Source organism: Bufo bufo, chromosome 2 (assembly GCF_905171765.1).
Source record: "Bufo bufo chromosome 2, aBufBuf1.1, whole genome shotgun sequence".
Classification (NCBI taxonomy): domain Eukaryota; kingdom Metazoa; phylum Chordata; class Amphibia; order Anura; family Bufonidae; genus Bufo; species Bufo bufo.
In genome coordinates this window covers 419,359,352-419,379,294 of record NC_053390.1, presented here as the reverse complement: position 1 = coordinate 419,379,294, position 19,943 = coordinate 419,359,352, and the positions used below count along the sequence as shown (strand labels likewise).

At 46.9% G+C, this 19,943-nt stretch overlaps 1 long non-coding RNA gene across 1 annotated transcript; it reads left to right on the top strand.

Annotated features, from left to right (window-relative positions):
• Positions 1-256: 256 nt before the first annotated feature.
• LOC120991568 lies at positions 257-16,289 on the top strand. The gene is made up of 3 exons (XR_005776725.1): positions 257-345; positions 1,772-1,774; positions 16,174-16,289. It is a non-coding gene; the product is annotated as an uncharacterized LOC120991568 (long non-coding RNA).
• Positions 16,290-19,943: the final 3,654 nt, after the last annotated feature.

Here is a 19,943-nt window from a genome sequence, read left to right as displayed (position 1 = left end):
AAAAAAGTATTCATTCACCGGACAGAAAACATCAAGTGATTATGTGGCTAGAAATATATCAGACGGTCATTGAATATCAATTTTACTGCAGGCCAGTGGAGTACAGGCCCCAAACATTAGGCATTCACCGGATAGAAAACATCAAGTGATTATGTGGCTGGAGGTATATTAGACGGTCATTGGATATCAATTTTACTGCAGACCAGTGGACTACAGGCCCCAAAAATTATTCATTCACCGGACAGAAAACATTAAGTGATTATGTACAGTATATGAAGAAATATGAGGCGGCACTGCTAATAATGTACCAGATCACAGGTGCGGGACGATAAACTGTGAGACCCAGTCAGGTGATGCAATGTATAGTGGTGCTCTGCTATCTGAAAGTCCACAGTAAGATAAAAGAGAGATAGGAGGCAGCGCCTCATGTGTGGTATTGTCTCGTAATAGGTGCAAGAGATAGATAAAAAACTCTTACCAGAAGATGTTGTGAAGAGTCACAACACCTATATGAAGCTTGTGCTGATTTTCCCGATCAGCGTGCGGGGTGCCTGCGCTGCTGCCTAGGTTCCAGCCCCGTGCCTTGGAGGCGTTCGTCGGGGAGAAGTAAGTTGCAGAAGAAGAAAAAAGATGAACCTTTGGATGGCGCTGTCAGCAGGAGTCGGAAGCAGGTAGGTATTGGTAACAATACTTTTTTATTTTTAGTCAACGCGTTTCAGGGGCGTAGAGCCCCCTTCATCAGGACAGTATATAATATAAAACAACATTCACATGTGGCGGTTATTTAAACTAAAAAAGGCGCGTGAGGCCAAACAAAGGTGGAGCAAGGGGAGGGGGGGGGGCGGGAGTGGGTGTGTATCTAAAACTATAGAGAATTGTCGCCGGGCACTCAGCTGTTTGCTGATCCTTTGGACATATATATAGAATGGATCCGATTTGTTTGTGAAACAAAAAAAAATTAGAGTAATTATATATTACGTTGCTCTGGGATATAACAATACTGTGTGGTTTAAAAATGGGCCGTATTTAGATTGGTTGTGGATGGATCAGTCTAGTTTTAATGATTTTTTGGGTGAATGGAGAACTCTGCATAAAATAGTATAAAGCATGGTGGTAGAAAATACATATATATATAATGGGACACCTAAACCCAAAATTATATATATATATATATATATATATATATATATATATATAAAAATATATAAAAACATACATATATATAGTATATAGAAAATACAGCAACACATATATATATAAAAAGGGAAATAAAACAAAATTATATATATGACAATATACATCTCATGTATAATTAAATGGATAAAATGTAATAGATGGTGCAGGTGGTAGTATAAAGCATGGTGGTTATGTTGATTATAGATAAAAGCATATATAAAATATGTATATCTCGAAAGATGAATAAATTATACTATATATTATCATGAATATATGTGTGTACATTCATATACACAAAATTTTCTCATGTATGTATATCAGCACACACATGAAATTCCACCATGATTTATATGAATATATATAAAAAAATCCTACTGTACATAAAAATCCATGTATTGGTAGATAAAATGGGGGGTGGGGGGAAGGAAGGGGGGGGGGGTTTGTTAACTGATATGATTAAAAAGTTAGTGGGTAAGGTTTTTTTTGGGGGGGGTTTGGATGGGGGAGAGCAATATCAGGAGATTGACCTGAGAGGAATCCGAGGGGGAAAAAAAGAAAAATAGCTACTGATACAATGTTGTAGTTATTTCCTAAGGCTGTATCAATTGTATATCATAGACACAGTATCACAATTGTAGCTAGCAGGGATTTTCTTGGCAGTGATGTAGGACTGCAGATGTTTGTTGCATAAAGATAGAATTGGGAATGTGAATCAGAGGCCGCCCTTGGGCCCGGTCAGGTCCAACATTCAGAAGGGAGTATAAATATAGTAACCTAAAATATAGTAACCTAAAATATTATAGAGTGTTCTGTTCTATGGGGCCCTTGGGTGAGAGGATCTTTTAATGTTCAAGGCGGACTACCAGGCAACGAGGAGATGTTCTTTGAGAATGTTTATACTAGAGGATGGTCTCGTTTATTTCATTCAGCCCTTGGGGCGCAAGGGTATCTAATTGATACATCCAATAGACTTCTCGTCGTTGTAATGTACTGAACCGATTGTATGGGTTTTCTGGTATAAAATCAATTGGTGTGATCTTGATGGGATGTTTTTCTTTATCTGATGTTGAGGCACAATGTCTGGAGAGGCTATGTTTTTGATAATGTTTTTTGATGTTGTGCCTATGTTGATTTAGCCTGCAGTGTAACTCCTGGGTGGTGCGGCCTATGTATTGGAGCCCGCAGCTACACTCGATTAAATAAATTACGTAACTAGACTGGCATGTCAGATGGTGTTTTATCATAAAGGTGGTCCCATTCTTATTGGACGAAAAATGTGTGCATTTATTGGTTATGGTTTTGCAGCATAGGCACCGACTCTTTCCACATTTGTAGCTGCCTAGTTTTTTGGGGGGGAACTGTGGTCCAGCCGAGCTGGCTTTTTTATGTTGTTTCGGCTTACTGGGCGCGAGTAGGTTCTTAACCGTCGGGGCTCTCCTGTAGATCATTCTAGGTTTAGGGGGCAGGTGTTTGGCGAGGTATGGATCCTGTAATAGGATATGCCAGTATTTAGAAAAAATTGTACGTATATTATTGTTTGATGTATTGAACTGTGTAACAAAGTTTATATTCATTTCTGTATGTGTCCCTTCTCTGTTTGCGGGCTGTAGGCAGGTTGCTTGTGTGTCAGTGATGGTTCTACTGTAGGCGTTTTTTATAAGTTTCCTTGGGTAGCCTTTCTCGATAAAACGTTTTTTGAGAATTTTTGCTTGGTTTTTAAAAACACTATCAAGGGTACAGTTTCAAGGGTACAGTCTCACCCAAGAGCCCCTGGTGCCTTGGCCGGCCCCCCACCCTCTGCCCACCACACGCACCAATCCGCTCTCCCCCACCCCCCGTACACCAACACTTTCCATAGATAGTCCCCCCACGGACATCTCTTCATTGTGTAACCTCACCACGCATGACACATCACCATTTGCAACCACAGCAGCAAAAAATCAGGTCATTACAATAGACAACTCACATTCTGGCCCCTCCGCGCTAGTACCTTTTTTAGGGCATGCCAAAACTACCCCACCTCCTGTCAGTCTGGCCCAGCCTCCTCCACACCTCCCAGACCACCAAAAAGCTGCTCACCAGATCACACAATACTTCAGACCAATCCCTGGAAAAAGAAAACTAGAACACGAGGCTGTAGGGGAGGCACCCAAAAAAGGAAAATCGTCCAGGCATTAGAAAAAAATAAACATGCCACCACCTCCACCATAAAAATCTTTAATCTTTCTTCCCACATACTGACTGCAACAGAAACTAAAGTCCTTGAGAAGGGACTATCTTTCTGCCCCCTCAATAATGTTAATCCCTTTGAGTTGTTCTTAGACATACAGAAATTTAGGCGAAATCTCACAATCAAAAGGCATTTTGAGGTTGAACATACCAAATTCCCCCCTAAAGAAAAAATAGACCAACCAATGGAGACAGAATTATCCTCATTTACACACCAAGACGTTAGACCAAAGTCCAATTTCTTTCCCCTTCATAGTCAGGGACACCATATCCCCACTTTTTTTGACCTTATATCTTTTGATATCAAAAAAATGACTACCATACCAATCATGCCCAATAGAAAAGATAATCTTAGTAAACCGGAAAAAAACGCCCTGAAAAAACTCAGTGAAAATGAAAATATAATTATCCGCCCAGCAGACAAAGGGGGTGGGATAGTCATCCAAGATTTTGCGGACTATGAGAAGGAGGCAAAAAATATCCTCAACGACACGACCTATTACGAAAAAGTGTCAGAAAATCCCTTTCCAGGTATCAATAAGGATCTCATAAAAATAATAAAGGACGCCCATGATAGAAATTATATAAACAAAAAAGAAAAAAACTTCCTAATGCCAAGAGCCCCGTGCACCCCCTATTTCTATCACCTTCCCAAGATACACAAGAATTCAACACACCCGCCTGGCAGACCAATTGTGTCAAACACGAAATGCGCCACAAGTAACCTATCACACTACCTAGATCTTTTCCTCCAACCATATGTGCGCACACTACCCAGCTATCTTCACGATTCTAGTCAGCTAATTCGGGAACTAAAAGACATCACCTGGAAAGACTCATACGCACTATTCACTATGGACGTCACAGCCCTCTATTCTAATATTCAACACAACCTGGGCATACAGTGTATAAAAACCGTTTTAGAGGGAGATCCCACCCTAAAACCACCCCAAGTAACTTTTCTTATAGACAGTCTCCGCTTCATTTTAGAGAACAACTTTTTTATCTATAATAGCGTAATATACCATCAACGCAGAGGTACCGCTATGGGGACGAAAGTAGCGCCATCTTTCGCAAATCTTTTTATGGGGGAATTTGAAAGGCTACACATCCAAAACACTACACCTCATATCCAACAACTCGTATACTACAAAAGGTACATTGATGATGTCTTCATCATATGGGACGGTGATGAGAATACTGCTTTACAGTTCTGCAATAATATAAGCAACACAGGTTGGGGAATTAAATTCACCCCGAAATACAGTAAAAGTGAGATCGAATTTTTAGACATCATTATCTCCACCCAAAATAATCAACTGGCCACTCAAACATACTTCAAATCCATCGACACAAATAGTTATATCAATTTTTCAAGTTTCCATAATAAAAAATGGTTGGAAAACATTCCATATAGCCAATACAAACGAATCCGGCGAAACTGTACCCTTGATAGTGTTTTTAAAAACCAAGCAAAAATTCTCAAAAAACGTTTTATCGAGAAAGGCTACCCAAGGAAACTTATAAAAAACGCCTACAGTAGAACCATCACTGACACACAAGCAACCTGCCTACAGCCCGCAAACAGAGAAGGGACACATACAGAAATGAATATAAACTTTGTTACACAGTTCAATACATCAAACAATAATATACGTACAATTTTTTCTAAATACTGGCATATCCTATTACAGGATCCATACCTCGCCAAACACCTGCCCCCTAAACCTAGAATGATCTACAGGAGAGCCCCGACGGTTAAGAACCTACTCGCGCCCAGTAAGCCGAAACAACATAAAAAAGCCAGCTCGGCTGGACCACAGTTCCCCCCCAAAAAACTAGGCAGCTACAAATGTGGAAAGAGTCGGTGCCTATGCTGCAAAACCATAACCAATAAATGCACACATTTTTCGTCCAATAAGAATGGGACCACCTTTATGATAAAACACCATCTGACATGCCAGTCTAGTTACGTAATTTATTTAATCGAGTGTAGCTGCGGGCTCCAATACATAGGCCGCACCACCCAGGAGTTACACTGCAGGCTAAATCAACATAGGCACAACATCAAAAAACATTATCAAAAACATAGCCTCTCCAGACATTGTGCCTCAACATCAGATAAAGAAAAACATCCCATCAAGATCACACCAATTGATTTTATACCAGAAAACCCATACAATCGGTTCAGTACATTACAACGACGAGAAGTCTATTGGATGTATCAATTAGATACCCTTGCGCCCCAAGGGCTGAATGAAATAAACGAGACCATCCTCTAGTATAAACATTCTCAAAGAACATCTCCTCGTTGCCTGGTAGTCCGCCTTGAACATTAAAAGATCCTCTCACCCAAGGGCCCCATAGAACAGAACACTCTATAATATTTTAGGTTACTATATTTTAGGTTACTATATTTATACTCCCTTCTGAATGTTGGACCTGACCGGGCCTAAGGGCGGCCTCTGATTCACATTCCCAATTCTATCTTTATGCAACAAACATCTGCAGTCCTACATCACTGCCAAGAAAATCCCTGCTAGCTACAATTGTGATACTGTGTCTATGATATACAATTGATACAGCCTTAGGAAATAACTACAACATTGTATCAGTAGCTATTTTTCTTTTTTTCCCCCTCGATTCCTCTCAGGTCAATCTCCTGATATTGCTCTCCCCCATCCAAACCCCCCCCAAAAAAAACCTTACCCACTAACTTTTTAATCATATCAGTTAACAAACCCCCCCCCTTCCTTCCCCCCACCCCCCATTTTATCTACCAATACATGGATTTTTATGTACAGTAGGATTTTTTTTATATATATTCATATAAATCATGGTGGAATTTCATGTGTGTGCTGATATACATACATGAGAAAATTTTGTGTATATGAATGTACACACATATATTCATGATAATATATAGTATAATTTATTCATCTTTCGAGATATACATATTTTATATATGCTTTTATCTATAATCAACATAACCACCATGCTTTATACTACCACCTGCACCATCTATTACATTTTATCCATTTAATTATACATGAGATGTATATTGTCATATATATAATTTTGTTTTATTTCCCTTTTTATATATATATGTGTTGCTGTATTTTCTATATACTATATATATGCATGTTTTTATATATTTTTATATATATATATATATATATATATATATATATATATATATATAATTTTGGGTTTAGGTGTCCCATTATATATATGTATTTTCTACCACCATGCTTTATACTATTTTATGCAGAGTTCTCCATTCACCCAAAAAATCATTAAAACTAGACTGATCCATCCACAACCAATCTAAATACGGCCCATTTTTAAACCACACAGTATTGTTATATCCCAGAGCAACGTAATATATAATTACTCTAATTTTTTTTTGTTTCACAAACAAATCGGATCCATTCTATATATATGTCCAAAGGATCAGCAAACAGCTGAGTGCCCGGCGACAATTCTCTATAGTTTTAGATACACACCCACTCCCGCTCCCCCCCCTCCCCTTGCTCCACCTTTGTTTGGCCTCACGCGCCTTTTTTAGTTTAAATAACCGCCACATGTGAATGTTGTTTTATATTATATACTGTCCTGATGAAGGGGGCTCTACGCCCCTGAAACGCGTTGACTAAAAATAAAAAAGTATTGTTACCAATACCTACCTGCTTCCGACTCCTGCTGACAGCGCCATCCAAAGGTTCATCTTTTTTCTTCTTCTGCAAAGTCCACAGTAAAGCATACAATAATCCAAGGAGAAGGAATAAATGATAGCGGCACTCACCACTTTGCGGCAAAATTCTTCTTTAATTTCAATGAAGATAGAAGTTACAGAGGGCTGGGGCGGACAGTGCGTAGAACGCTGAGTGATCAGCTGGTGACGGCCGTTTCGCGCTCCTGCGCTTCTTCTGGCCTCTGACAAAGTCGCACTACCCATGCACTCATTTAAATGCGTCCACGTTGCCACGGCAACCAAAGACGCTAAAAACATATACCCCGTCCGCTACGAAACGGGGAGGGTAGAAACATATCATTCCCTGACAACCAAATGTACCTGTATCGTGTGCGTGGTCCTCTATCTGTATAAACAAACACTAAGATCATTTCGATCATTTAGTCCCAATGGACCCATAGCAGCGGTGCGGATAATCCACTCCGCCTCCTTTTGCAAGAGGAGGCGGTCCCTATCTCCACCTAGTACCGGGGCGGGGACATGTTCAAGTGCAGCGAATTTTAGACATTTAGTATTGTAATAGTGTTTAGTGCGGATGTGGTCAATGAGCCTGAGGCAACCTTTTCCTGACTTCACTGAATTGATATGCTCCCTGAATCTCTCATACATAGGGCGGATTGTCTTCCCTATGTAGAAGGATCCACAGGAGCATAGTACCAGGTATACCACGTATTTTGTTCTACATGTAGTAAATTGCTTAACTCTATGCCTAATACCCGCAAAGAAAAAATACTTGCCCTGTAAAGCATATTGACAAAATGAGCAGTCCGCACATTTATAACTTCCTATTAGTGTACGTTCAGTGAGCCAATTGCTAGCCTTATTCTCCTTAAGTCTACTCCTCACCAACTTATCTTTAATCGTATGGCACCTTTTAAAGGTGATAAGAGGTTTGTTGCATGTTAAATCTTGGAGCCCCTCTTCATTCTTGAGGATGTCCCAATTTTTAAGTACAACTTGTTTTATGGTGTCTGCTAAGGGGCTGTATTTAAAGTCAAATGCGAACCTATTTGTGGCACTTTTTTTAGAAGTGTTTTTCTTCTTTTTTAGTAGTTCACCCTGTGTGAATTGGCCTGCTCTCTCTAGCGCTGCGTTTAATTCTGATTCTGGGTATCCTCTGTGTAGGAGTCTCTCCTTCAATTCCTGGGCCTGCATAGTGTACCCTGCTTCTGTGCTGTTAATGCGTTTCAAACGCACAAATTGTCCAAAGGGGACCGCTCTTTTTACACTACGTGGATGGTAACTGTCATAATGAAGTAGTGAATTTGTGGCAGTGGGTTTGCGGAAGCCGGTGGTGACAAAAGTGCCCTCGTCAATAGTTACACGTACATCGAGGAAATCCAAAGTGGTTCCTCCGAAGTTTAGTGTGAATTTCATATTCATTTCATTATGATGATTTAAGAACTGGACAAATTCCTCACACACCTGCTGCGAACCTTGCCAAACCATAAAGACATAATCCACGTACCGTAAAAAGAGCTTAATATGCCGCAAGAATGGATTTGAGGTGGAACATACATAGCGGTCTTCAAAGAATGCCAAGTATAAATTGGCGAATGTGCAAGACACAGGTGTGCCCATGGCCGTACCATAGATCTGCCTGTACCAGCACCCCCCAAAAGTAAACACGTTGTTGCTAGAACAAAATTAAGTGCTTCCTGGACGAAGGTGCATGACGAGGGTATTGGTTAATTCCCGTTCGCCACCTCTTATTCACTTTAATAGCCCACTTCTAACAACCCCTTTTCCACCAATACACTTCCCCACCATTGAGCCCCATAACCAATAAAACACGGACCACCGACTGGAAATGTAATGGCCACAGCAGCCGTTTATTAAATAACAAATACAACATAACATACATAATACTGTAAAAAAAAAACAATGGGGGGAGGTCCTTGAAGCCCCAAAACATCGAGCTGCCGAACCAGGGTGAGCCATTCTTGCCTCCAGCCATAACGCCCAGCTCGAAGGCACCACCGAATGACCCCCCCTCGATTCACCACAACCTCTCGGTCCACCTGGGAGTCCAGCCCCAACCGTGGGGCCCCCCCAATTGTCCTCAGCTTCTACCATGACCAACTCCAAGGACCCCCCCCACCGCCACCAACGCCCGGACTTGACCACCTCAACTCCGGGCGTTCCTCCACAACCTCAAGGCCACCTCAATGCCCTCCTGCAGCGCCAAACTCCACATGTCCAAGCCCACAGCATTCAAATGCACACCATCCGACCTCCAATAGGCCCCCACTCCAGCCTCCAACTCCCTGTGCCTAACTACCACGGCCCCATTCCTAGCCATGAAACGCCCTACCGCCCTATTTACCTTCACCCTTGCCTTATTCACCGCATCCACAGACCGCGCCTCCCTCCACACCTGCCGAGGAACAATGTCCGACCAAACAGTCACCATACCCGGGAACAATGACCATAACCGCAAAAAATCCTATTTAACCTCCTTGATCAGCTCCCGGATCGGTTTTGCCGCTAAATCATTGCCCCCCGCATGGACCACCAACACATCCGGCGCCCTATCCATCCTCACAAACCTGTGAACCTCAGGCAACACCCCCTTCCACACCATACCCCGCCTCCCAATCCACCTTACCACCGCAGACTCTCTATCAAAGCCAAGCTGCTGACCGTCCGGCCGAACCGCTGCCCGGACGGCCCCCCAGAAGACATACGAATGCCCCAGAATCCACACCAGAGCGGGCGCCGCACCTGCAACAAAAGAAAACAAAAGAACAATACCACAACCTTACACTGACACACCAACCCAGCACACTCGACTATAATCGATCCAAACGAACATAGGACTTAAACCTTGCCGACTCCCAACGCCCAATCCGCCTAATAACATCCTCGCCCAGGCCCCACCTAGCAGCCTCCGTCGCCGCACCAATCCTAAAGGAGTGGCTAGAATAACCCTCCCTATCCACCCCCGCCCGGATCAAACATTTAGAAAAAAACGCAGAGAACTGAAACCGAGACAAAAAGGAGCCATCCGCATGGACCAACAAGGGGGACGCCACCCCCCCAGCCCCCAACCCATACTCCCGTAAACAGCGAACCGGGCACATATCGCAACCGTCAATCTGGAAAAGCACCACCTTCCGACCCCTCCCCATCGTATCCGTTTTTGACCGCCGGATGACAAACTCTACTCTGTCCACAAACAACTCCACATCCCCTCTTAACAAACCCCCCGCTCGACTCACCGAAGGACAGACTAACTCCCCCACCCGCATCGCCCCAAAAAACGCCAGCGAGAAAGCCAACCGGAACAACCGTGCTTCCCCCTCTGACCGACAAACACCCCTCAACTGACCCCCCAACTGAATCAACAACCCAAACGAAACCGGCCTTCTCCCGTCCACCCCCGCACCCATTCTCCGCCACCCTTTCAGCGCATGCACCACGAGAAACGCTTTTGTGACATCCACCATCTTCCGAGCCTTAAAACCGAAAGCCAACCCCGCCATGTAACCATTAACCTTGCTGACCGACCAACCCTGCTCCCTATCATGACCCAAAAACATTAACAACGCCAACTCCGGCTCCTCAGTTCCCTCTCCCAACACTGAACACCAATCCTCCCAGGCTCTCCAAGCCCTCATATACAGATCCCACGTACCCGGAGCTAAGGACGCCCGAACAAGCCCCATTAACGTTCCTCCAACAGCTCCCACAGGCAACCCGGACACTCCAGACCAACCGCGTCCGCCTCCGGAACCAACTGCCGAAAACGAGTCCACTGCGAACGAGAAAGGGCGTCAGTGATACAATTCTCCACCCCAGGCACATGCACCGCCACAACCCAGGCATTAAGCGACAAGCACTCCAACACCAACCGCTGCAGCAGCCGCACCACCAACGGCGACGATGCCGACAGGCCATTAATCGCCTGAACCACCCCCATATTGTCACAGTGAAAACGCACCTTCCGGTCCCGGAAACGCTCCCCCCACAACAAAACCGCCAACACAATGGGGAACAATTCTAACAGAGCCAAATTCCGCCCCCAACCCCATTCAACCCAAGCCGCCGGCCAAACTCCAGCACACCACTGACCGCCACAGAAAGCCCCAAAACCTGATCCCCCCGCCGCATCAGTGAATAATTCAAAATCAAAAGCCTCCACCACTCCCCCCATAAACAGCGAGCGACCGTTGTACTGGTCCAGAAAGGAATTACAAACCCGTAAGTCCGCCCGCTGCTCACTTCCTAACCGGATAAAATGATGCGGAACTACCACCCCCGCAGTCGCCTGCGCCAACCGCCTACAGAACACACGACCCATGGGCATTATCCGACAAGAGAAATTAAGCTTCCCTAAAAGCGATTAAATCTCCCTCAACTGCAACTTCTTCACCCGAATCGCCCTTGCCACCAAACTTTTCAGATCCTCCAGCTTATCCTCCGGCAACCGACACTCCATCCTCACCGAATCAATCACTATGCCCAGGAAACTCAATTCCGTCACCGGCCCCACCGTCTTACCTTCTGCCAACGGAACCCCAAACCTCCTAAAAACAGAGCCCAACGTTTCCAACAACAAAGCGCAAACCCGCGAACCAGGGGGGCCAATACACAAAAAATCGTCCAGGTAATGAATCAGCGAATCACAACCTGACGAGTCCACAACCGCCCACTCCAGAAACGAGCTGAACGTTTCGAAGTAAGCGCACGACAGCGAACACCCCATGGGTAAACAACGATCCACAAAAACCCCCCCATCCTAAAAACACCCCAACAAATGCTGACACTCCGGGTGAACCGGTAACAACCGAAACGCCGCCTCAATGTCCGTCTTCGCCATCAACGCCCCTGCCCCAAAACGCCTCACCCAACCCACTGCCGCATCAAATGACGTATATACTACTGAACAAACTGCCGGGTCAATCCCATCGTTAACCGAGGAGCCCCTCGGAAACGACAGATGATGGATAAGGCGAAATTTATTCACCTCCTTCTTGGGCACGACCCCCAACGGCGACACCCTCAAATTGTTAACAGGCGGTGCCAAAAATGGACCCGCCATCCGCCCGAGCAGCACCTCTTTCCCCAACTTTTCCCCCACTACCTCATGATGCTCCCTAGCCGACCGCAAATTTTTCTTAAGCAAAACCGCCTCCCCTGGCACAAACGGAATTCTAAAACCTTCCGCAAAACCCAAACCCAACAATCTCGCGGCCTCTCTATTGGGGTACCTATCTAAGTACGCCTGCATCTTTACCAGCCGCACCGGCGTCACCCCCTTTACCAGCACTATCTCCCCCTCTCCCACCGGCTCCAGCCTGCCTGCCCCCCCTAAAACACCGCGCAGCCCCATGAGTCCCTCCCCAACCGGAACATTCGTGCTTAAATTTACATTTAGCGCCGAACCTACAGTTTCCCTCATTGAAGGCAAAACACAGTCCCCTCGCCGAGGCAACCGTCGTACCGCCTGTCCCCCCACTACTTCCGTCCCCCCGAAAGGGCTGCACCGCACGCACCGGGGCCGTAACCTTCAACCACAAGGCGATGTCCTTATGGTCCCACCGCATCTCAGGGCGCACCGCTTTCCGCTGCCGGAATTGCTCGTCATAGCGCAACCATGCAACCCCCCCGTACACCCTATACGCCTCACCGATTGCGTCCAAATAGCAAAACAACCCTGAACACGCCTCCGGCGCCTTTTCCCCAATCACACTTGCTAATATCGCAAACGCCTGCAGCCAATTTGCAAACGTCCACGGTATCAGCCTATAACGGCGCTTTTCCTCTTCTTCCCTCTTACCGTCCTCCTTCCGCACCCTATCCAAATTAAAGCGCTCTAACGGAAGCAGGGAGAAAATCTCCACGTACTCCCCCTTCCAAATCCTCTCCCTCACCTCAGACTTCAAATGCGCCCCCAACGGGCCCTCGAAACAAACATAAACCTCCCCTCTCGCTTTATCATCCACCCGAACAGCCTCTTCCTCCCCATCCGTCCCCGCCTGTGTTTGCACCGACACCCCCACGCCCGGCAACCCCCGCTGCTGCTGCTCCCCCGACGACCCCGCGCCTGCAGCCACACCGTGCACCCCCCAGGCCTGTAACGGAGTCCCCCCACTCAAACCCCAACTCGCCACCAATCCCGCCAAACCCCCCAACAACTGACCCAAACCCCTACTCAAATCTAACTGGGAGCCACCCCCCACCCCGGCCCCCACACCCTGCACTACCTGCACAAGCGGTCCCCACGAAATCTCACCTGGCTGCCTGGGTGCTGTGTCCCCATCAGCCGCAAGTCCGGACTCCAGACGATCACTCCTCCGCGACGAACTGTCCCCATCTCGCTGTCCCCTGATCCCGCTAGGACCCGGGACGTCCTCTTCCGGATAGACCAAGACGCCGTACCGCTCCTCTTCACCCTGCCTCCCGGCAGGGCAGGATTGCACCCCGCAGCAAGACCCCTCAGAACAGCTCCTGGTACTGGCTGTCACCTGTCCCATGGCCCCACACGGACCAGGGACGCCGGGGTTAACTTCAGGGTTTGACGCACTCCTGGGGGCGGAGCCGCTTTCACTGCCGGCATCCTGAGGCCTGCTGCCACCGACGGACCTTCCTGCAGCAGCCCCGCGCTGACGAACGGACCTCCCACGCCGAGGGGCCGCCTCCGTGCCTGGAGTTACGGAGGCGCCCGCAGTGCCAGGTCCCGCTCCCACGCCGACCTCACATGATGGCGAAGATGGCCGCGACCGGCCACCCGCAAGGCTCCGCCTACCGAGAGGATTCCTCCCACGTCGGGGCCTGGAAGAAGCGGGAGTCATAGGCGCCCGACGTGGAGGGTCCCGCGAGGGGCTCCTAATGCGGCGCTGAGCCCGAGGGGGGGAAGCCGATGGCGACAGGCGCGCCGGCGGCCTGGCCCGCCGCGGCCGTAACGCCGGATGTGGAGGCAGAACAGGCGCCTCCAGCGGCCCCCTCAGCAGCGTCCGGATCTGCTCCTGAGCCCACGCTGGGCCCCTCACCTCCGCTGCCGCCCGCAACTCCACCAGCATGGCTTCCAGCTGCTCCATTCCTGCGGTAAGCTAGCTTCTTCTCTCAACCTAAAATGGCCCTCCTCTCACCCTATTTAACCCCTTAACTCCACCCCCCCAGCTCAAACTACCTATCCTAACCTCCATCCCTACCTATAGCCCTCCCACTACCCTATTCTGACCCACCCTCCCCTCCAGCTCACTAAACCAAACCCTAGTCATGTAGGCCTCCCCTAAAGGGGGCTCCGCCCCCCCTCAGTCCGGCCATTGCTATAGATAGAGCTCTTGTCAGTTTTGCTCAACACCTTGATGACTGCCTGTACACCCTCCCCGTGTGGTATACGGGTGTAGAGGCTTTCCACATCAAGGGACACCAAGTTAAAATCTTCCTGCCACTGGAAATCCTTTAGTGCTTCTAGGAAGGCATTGGTGTCTCGCAAATATGTAGGGGCATGAGACAAGAGCGGTCTCAAAAGCCAGTCCAGGTATTTAGACAATGGTTCAGTCACTGACTCTATCCCCGCCACAATAGGGCGGCCAGGGGGTTGGGTCAGTGATTTGTGAATTTTAGGTACAAAGTACCATGTAGGTTTCTTGGGGGATGGTGGTACAAGCCGATCCATGATACGTGCCGTAAAAAAATCGACCTCAATATAACGTGTCAGCAACTCACAGAGTTGTGCTTGGATGGCCGGGGTGGGATCATTCCCTAACTTTAGATAAACAGAGTTATCTCTAAGCTGTCTGTATGCTTCTTGTAGGATTTCCTCGCTGGTCTTCTTTCTCTCTTTCCTTCCCCTTCTTGTGCTGCGTCTAAACGGGGTGCATTTTCTGTTGTGCTTCGGGTATTATTAGTATCATCAGACATACTAGAGTCACTATCAGTTGTCCAATAATCACTTCTAATTTTCCTCTGCGGACGTCTCCTTCTTTGTTTCCTTTTGTTCCAGTCAAATATTTTTCCACTATCATAGTCGCATTTGTCTCTTAAAAATGTATCTTTTTTCCTTGATGTCAGTCTGTGTAATGACTAGTTTCTTATTAAGTCTTTTTTCAAAGGTGGCCATTTGGTTTTCAGTTAATCTTAATGCAAGTGCACTTTTTGCATTTTTAAGGTCTTCACTGATTTTATTGTACTCCTGTTCTTCCCGTTTTAGTACCAACTACCAAGGCCAGTATTTGGGAGGAGAAGTTCATATGTAGATTTTTCCACTCTGCTGCAAATTTTTCGTCCTCCTCATATTGGAGGAGCTCCTTGTAGATCCTGAGTCCTCTAGGAACTCTGCCACTCATGTTGTATGATTTGAGTGAATTTACTGTCCAAAACAGTCGGACCTCTTTATCAGCAAGATTGTTGACACGCATTTCCAGAGCCTTGGTGCTCAATGATTGTAATGTGTCTCGGGAATTACACTCAGTGAAAAACGCGTCCGCCCCTTCTCTGCTCATGTTCAAACTGGGTATCTCCTCTTCAGTAGCCACCCCGTCTTTTTAAACCCGTGCAGACTGTGATGAAGCGTGCTCTGCCTCCCAAGTTGAAGAACCGGATAAATACAGTATACGAAGAAATATGAGGCGGCACTGCTAATAATGTACCAGATCACAGGTGCGGGATGATAAACTGTGAGACCCAGTCAGGTGATGCAATGTATAGTGGTGCTCTGCTATCTGAAAGTCCACAGTAAAGCATACAATAATCCAGAGAGAAGGAATAAATGATAGCGGCACTCTCTATCTGTATAAACAAGGCAGAGTGGATTATCCGCACCGCTGCTATGGGTCCATTGGGACTAAATTATCGAAATGATCTTAGTGTTTGTTTATACAGATAGAGGACCACGCACACGATACAGGTACATTTGGTTGTCAGGGAATGATATGTTTCTACCCTCCCCGTTCCGTAGCGGACGGGGTATATGTTTTTAGCATCTTTGGTTGCCGTGGCAACGTAGACGCATTTAAATGAGCGCATTGGTAGCGCGACTTTGTCAGAGTCCAGAAGAAGCGCAGGAGCGCGAAACACTCAGCGTTCTACACACTGTCCGCCCCAGCCCTCTGTAACTTCTATCTTCATTGAAATTAAAGAAAAATTTTGCCGCAAAGTGGTGAGTGCCGCTATCATTTATTTCTTCTCCTTGGATTATTAAGTGATTATGTAGCTGGAGGTACATTAGGCGGTCACCGTATAACAATTTTACTGTTGACCAGTTAGATTACAGGCCCCAAAAATTATGCATTCAACGTACATAAAAGATCAAGTGATTATGTGGCTGGAGGTATATTAGATGGTCATTGTATATCAATTTTACTGCAGGCCAGTACAAATACATGTCAAATACATATGTTTAAAAGAACTAAAAATATAAAATTGGATTAAAAACATGGCTAACGAAATCCCCCCTCTGGAAAAAAAAACTAATCATAATAGTTGAAATTCGATAACATGTTGTCGTCACAGGTTTTGCATTCCTCCGTGGCCCCAAACATTAGGCATTCACCAGACAGAAAAGGCCTTTTATGCCGCTGTATTAGCATAAGACAGGGACCATTATTTGTTCTGGGTGGTGGCGGATATGTGTGGGCTGGAATTAGGAAATTCAATTAAACGTGGTCGTCACAGGTGTTGAATTCCTCCGAGATCCATGCCTCATTCATTTTTAGAAATGTGAGGTAGTCCACACTGTCGTGAGCTAGCGAGTGCGCTTATCGTCACAATCCCGCCTGCTGTGCTGAACGTCCTTTCGGACTGGACACTCGACAAGGGGCAAGCCAAGAGTTCCATGGCAAATTGTGCCAGCTCTGGCCACAGGTCAAGCCTGCACACCCAGTAGTCAAGGGGTTCCTCGCTTCTCAGAGCGTCCACATTGGCCGTTTACACGATGTAGTCGGACACCTGTCAGTCTAGGCGTTCCCTGAGGCTGGATCCGGAGGGCGGCTGTCAATGGGTTGGCTGCAAGAATGATCTCATATCCGAAATGACCAACACATCTTCGAACCGCCCTCTTCTTGCATGAAGATCTTACACGGCGAGCCATGGCCATGTAAGATCTTCAAAGATGGCCAGAGATTTTCCTGGCCTGCCGCAAGATGTCCTGGACCCTGGGGTACTTGGCAACGAATCGCTGCACAACTAAGTTCAGGACATGTCTTTTTTCCCCGTTTCAGCGCGCTCAGCAGATTGGCACCGTTGTCGCACACCACTTTACCAACTGTGAAATTGAGCGGGGTTATCCACTGATCGGTCTGTGACCGCAGAGCTGAAAGACGTGCAGGACCGGTGTGGCTTTTGGCTTTTTAGGCACAACAGCCGCAGCACAGCATGGCAACCTCTCACCTGGCACGTAGAATAGGTTCTGGGGAGCTGGGGGGTGCAGTGGAAGAGGCGGTAGCAGTGGAAGAGGCGGTAGCAGGATGAGGAGACGGAGGATGGAGTAGGGGAGGAGAAGAAGAGGCAGGCCTGCGTGCAATCCGTGGCGGTAACAACAAATCCACACGGGTGCCACGGGTTGCATGCTTGACAGCCGTCAGAAGATTCACCCAGTGGGCAGTAAAAGTTATGTACCTTACCTGCCCGTGTTTGCTAGACCACGTGCCTGTGGTCAGATGTATCTTGGCACCGACACGGTGTGCCAGAGATACATTCACTTGCCGCTAAACATGGCCATATAGCTCTGGGATGCCCTTCTGGGAGAAATATTTCCTTCCGGGGACCTTCTATTGCGGTGTGCCAATGGCCAAAAATTTCAACCAGTTTATAAGGCAGTAGTTGGCGAGCTAGCAGTTCCGACAAGCCGGCGGTCAGCCGTTGGGCAAGATGGTTATCCGGCGTCATCAACATTTTACGTTCGAACATTTGGGCCACGGAAGCCTGCCTTTTGCCCGATGAACACAATAACGGCACGGTGGAAGGTGGAGTGGAGGACAAATGGGAGGAGAGAGGAGAAGGAGAAGAGGCAGGACGTGGAGGGCTGGGAGTGTGGCTTTGTGGGTTCTGACGGTGTTGCTCCCACTGGGCTCAGTGATGGGAGGCCAGGTGCCTTCTTAAGGCGGTCGTTCCTAGGTGAGTGTTGGGCTTACTGGGACTTATGCTCTGACAGCACAGGCTGCAGATGGCAACACTATTGTCAGCAGCTGACACGTTAAAAAAAAGCCCACACTGCGGAGCCATGTGCCAGCGTCCTGGGAGCGCCAGATATGACCGTGCATGGTGGATGGCTTGCTCCAGATACATTTGCAGTCTGCTTTTTGCTTCCTATGCGCTGCGAGTTCTGCCTGCTTCTTCTCCCTATCTGCTGCTCTGTCTCTCCCTCTGAACTCCCCTCCTCTTCCTCTCTTGTGGGCACCCACGTGACGTCCATCGACACATCATCGTCACCTTCATCGCCACTGACATTAGAGATCTCGGAGTAGGCAGCAACAGCGGGGACCACCCTCCTTAGGCTGATCTGGGTACTGTCGTCAGACCGCTGGGTGGCGGCCGTTGCTACCTCCTCTTTTTCATCCGATGCCAAGAATGGCTGCGCATCGGTAAGGTGTGGGAATGGATCTGAAAATAATTCCTCTGACTCGAGTGGATGGGCTATGGTGTGGAGTCTTTGGAGGTGCACACAGCAGAGAGTAAGGAGGGTGCTTATACAGAGAATGAAGATGGTACAGAAGCGGAAGGCTGAGTGAGCCACTCAACCAACTCTGGTGCGTCCTTTGACGTAATTGCACGCACCTTCTCCAACTTCCCACTTAGGCTCCGGCCTGGTGCACCTGCCCGACCTCTACCAACCCTGCGGAATGGCCTGCCTCTTCCTCTGCCTGTCATTTTCAAAATGACCCTGTGACAAAGTCCCTATTAAAGAGCAGTATTTGTGGAAGCAGGTATATCGCAGGCCTCAATCAAAATTTTGTGAAAGCCGGTATATTAATCCACTCTATCAGTATTTTGTGGAAACAGGTATATAGAACCCAAAAATGAGTATTTGCTGGAAGCCGTAAAATCAAACCCCTTAATCGATATTTGGTGAAAGCTGGTGTATCGCAGGCCTCAATCAATATTTGGTGGAAGTCGGTATATCAATACCCTGTATAAGTATTTTGTGGAAATAGGTATATAGAACCCAATAATGAGTATTTGCTGGAAGCCGGCAAATCAAACCCCTTAATTGATATTTAGTGGAAGCTGGTGTATCGCAGGCCTCAATAAATATTTGGTGGAAGCCGGTGTATCAATCCACTCTATCAGTATTTTGTGGAAACAGGTATATAGAACCCAATAATGAGTGTTTGCTGGAAGCTGGCAAATCAAGCCCCTTAATCGATATTTGTGGAAGCTGGTGTATCGCAGGCCTCAATCAATATTTGGTGGAAGCCGGTATATCAATACCCTGTATAAGTATTTTGTGGAAACAGGTATATAGAACCCAATAATGAGTATTTGCTGGAAGCCGGCAAATCAAACTCCTTAATCGATATTTGGTGGAAGCTGGTGTATCACACCCCTCAATCAATATTTCGTGAAAGCTGGTGTATCACACCCCTCAATCAGTATTTTGTGGAAGCAGGTATATCGCACCCCTTAATCAGTTTTTTTTGGGGGGGCAACAGGTATATATCACCAGTTGCAATTAGTTATTCCAATAGCGTTTGTCCCTCTATATAGCTGCGGTATCTCAGCAGAACCGCACACAACTGCTGCACAATACAAATGCACTATAATATACTTTCTATGTTAGAAGGTATATTATAGGTATATCACACCCCTCTATCAGTTTTTTTTTTGGTGCAACAGG